The sequence below is a fragment of the Semicossyphus pulcher genome, unplaced genomic scaffold (assembly GCF_022749685.1).
Source record: "Semicossyphus pulcher isolate SPU_LCO1_2020_fin unplaced genomic scaffold, fSemPul1.0.p SCAF_14, whole genome shotgun sequence".
Lineage (NCBI taxonomy): Eukaryota > Metazoa > Chordata > Actinopteri > Labriformes > Labridae > Semicossyphus > Semicossyphus pulcher.
The window spans coordinates 27255696-27259153 of record NW_027211648.1 but is presented as its reverse complement, the minus strand read 5'-3'; the positions used below and the strand labels follow the sequence as shown (position 1 = coordinate 27259153).

The following is a 3458-nucleotide window of genomic DNA, read 5'->3' as shown; positions in this document are numbered from 1 at the left end:
TATGTAATGTCCTTGTTCATTTTGCTTTATGCCTTCTTTAAGTTTGTTGAGGAAGATGAGATCATCCTGAGACACTGTTTTGTCATGTCCACTGATTTCTTTGAAGTCTCTTTCTAAAGCACGAATTGCATCCATGGGAGTTACTGGGGGGATTTCCTTTACAGCAACACAGTGACAAAAGCTGTTCATCATATCTGTTTTAAGGGTAGGTGCTACACTGCCGACTATGCTCCAGCCTAGATCTGTTTGCACAGCATAAGGCTCATCATCTTTGCCTAGTATCACTCGTCTAGGGGCTAGTGCTCTGGCACAGTTGTAGCCCATCAAGAGACCTACTTCACAACTGAGGAGTGGCGGGACTTCATCTACGATCGGTGATAGGTGACTCCAGAGTTTAGCCGTTTCACAGGTTGGTATGTGTCCTCTGTTTACAGGTATACAATCCTTTGTGTACGCAGCAGGGAGGTGGATGTGTGTTGCAGAGCTGTAACCCCTCACCTGGAGACCGGACACCCTTTCATTATTTACAACTGCATTCTCTCCCATCATTGTCGTTAGTTTTAGTTTCACTGGACTAGCATTCATCTTCAGCTCACGACTCACTTCTTGATCAATGAAAGCGGTGTCACTTTGAGTGTCTAATAAAGCATAGACAAGTTTTTCTTTGTGTGGGCTTGCAGCAGATGACACCCAAACTGGAACTATCATTGAAGTGCTAGCAGACTGTCCTTCCTTAGCAACATTAAGTGACATAACAGCCGTTGTCTCTGTGGTGTTAGTTTGTGTTGCATTTTCCGTATTCACATGCCATTCTCCTTTTGTAGTCTGTGGTTTGAAGTAGTTATCATCGTGACGGCAGGTTGGGTGCCTTCTCTTGCAGGTGTCACAGGTGAGTCCACGTTGACAATCCTTTGCCATGTGACCTTGTCTCAAGCAGCCATAACACAGTTTGTTATCCTTAACATATGTCCTTCTATCCCCCAGTGATTTTTTCATCAGGTTTGGACACTTGTGGAGCTGATGTGTGTTTTTGCACAACATGCATGGAGATCCCACGTTTGCTCTGGTAAGTTGTTGTTTGTCACAGTGTACGTCTGTTTTTATACTGAAGACACTTGCCCTGTTTCTCTTGTTGTCCCTTTGATTCCCTTTGTCACTGAATGACTCAGAAGAACGAAGAGCGTAGATGGAGGTGACTGGGTTGCAGGCGACTTCTGCCTCCAACAACAGAAATGCAACAAAATCCTTGAAACTGGGAAACTCCTTCCCTTCCATTAGGGCTTTGGTAACCTGGCGGTTCCATCTTGCAGCTGCCCACTCAGGCAGTTTCTGAATGAGTCTTTGATTCTCTTCACAAACGTAAGTATCTCCAGGCCCTTTACATGAGGCATAGCTAGCAGACGAGCATTTGTAAAGTCTGCAAAGTTTCTTAGTCCTTCTACATCTTTAGACTGTATTTTTGGCCAGCTTGATAACTTATCTCTAAATGCCCTTTGAATTACAAATGCCTGGCCATATCGCTGGTTGAGTTTTTTCCAGGCGTCTTGGTAAGCTTCCTGATCATTTCTGAAAAAGGTGCCTTCTAGGCATTTACGAGCTGGACCAGTAACATACTTCTTCAAATAATACAGCTTATCAGCAACAGAAATGCCCCTTTTGTCTATTAATGACATAAAGCTGGCTTTCCATTCAATAAAATGGATTGGCTCACCACGCACCTGCTCACTCTTGGCTGACTGGAAATCACCTATTTCTCTGTTATAGGCTTCAAATCTGGCTCTAGCTGCCTCTACGTCTCGTTCAGCTTGCAAGCGCTCCAGCTCAGACCTTTGAATTTCCAGCTCTTTCTTGTGCTGTTCTTCTAGAGCTTTTATCTTTTCCCTTTGCTTACTTTCCTCTTGCAGAATCTTGTATTCTGCCTCCTTTGCTGCATCAGCCTGTTTGGATGCTATGTGTGATGACGAAGAATGACGGGTGCTGTTTGACCGTGCAGCAGTAGAACCGTAAATGGAAACTGCATAGTCTCGTTCCAGCAGCTCACGAAGACGACATTTTTCATTTTCTGCATCAAAATCTCCGTTGATACCCGTTAATCTTTCATATATGATTTTGATAATGTCACGAGTTACTGCTTCACATGCATCAATTTTCTGCCTTAAATCAGCTGTTGGTGCTCCAAGATTTCTTATTTCAATAAAGAGTTTCAAAATGTCATTTTTTCCTTAATCTATAATTTCTGCAAGCGATGACAGGTCGTCCTCATTTATGTCTGACTTTAGTTTTTCCCTGGCCTGACGTGCTTGGATTTTCCACTGTTCATATAAGTTGGTAAGTCTTTTTTCTTTTTTGCTAGCTTCTTCCATCTGATGAGCAAGCATTTTTTCTGTTGCAGAGCTGCGAAGTTCGTCTGTAGTGCTCTGTGCTTTACATTGTAAATCCTTCAACATTTTTTCTTTACATTCAATTGTCTCTTTAATGTCCTGTCTTGTAATTTCACTTGCATTTTTAAGCAAGCATTTATGATCCTCAATTTCCTTTAGTAGACATTCAATCTTTTCATTAATGTTGTCATTCATTTTGAGTGCAACCTTGTTTACTTCTTTATTGGTTCAGTTTCCAGGTCAACTTCTGCCACCTGCTGTCCATGGCGGGTACTACACCTTGCAACGTTGAGCTCCCGTTGTACAACGTGGCGGCGGTTGGCCAAGCTCTTACTGTAGCTCCCAGCCGAATTAAGCAAGCCTGGACTGATGGTCTAATGCTGTTTATTTGCGACAATCTTCTTAACAACATACATGGACCAACGTAAGAGCTAAAACAGAAATTAAACAAGCAGAAAGGAAGACAATACATTACTGTTAGCACCAGGAAGATATCATTTTAAACTCAAATTTACCAATTACAAATGAAATAGTTACCTTGTTGCCCTCTCGACTGGCGCTAAACTCCTTTCTTTCTCTCCCCGTTCGTCCTTAATACTGTTTCATTTATCTTTACACTTTCATCAGTTTGTCTTACTTGTGTATCACTTTATCTCTCCCGTTTTCTCCTTGTCTCCTTGTCTATGTTTACACTGCTGCACCGCTTCACTTCACTTCCGGTATAACAGGAAATATATCAAAATAAAACCACAAATATCAAAATAAAACCATGAATTACGTATTATGAACACATGAATTAAACACATACTGCACTGTGTATTGAGGTCCTTTACACTCATGATATATTTAGTGTCTGAAACTTGATCTGCAGTAAGAAAACCTTTTTTATAAATGTAGTTGAGAGGAATTACAAAGTATAAAATAAAATCCTGCAGCCGCTCAAAAGGAAAAAGATGAAACTGAAAGCAAAACCTGAGTAAATAATAAAGAAATGTTTTGTGTTTTCTCCGTATAGAATTTTGTCCTTGAGGCTCACAAATCACTTCTCTGGGTGCGTCACACACAGAACAACACAAG

General features: G+C 41.3%; 1 long non-coding RNA gene across 1 annotated transcript; it reads right to left on the bottom strand.

Moving 5' to 3' along the window:
• Positions 1-2748: 2748 nt before the first annotated feature.
• Positions 2749-3117, bottom strand: LOC138590936 (uncharacterized). Its single transcript, XR_011308068.1, has 2 exons — positions 2919-3117; positions 2749-2812 (listed from the first exon to the last, which is right to left on the bottom strand). It is a non-coding gene; the product is annotated as an uncharacterized lncRNA (long non-coding RNA).
• Between the last annotated feature and the right edge of the window lie 341 nt (positions 3118-3458).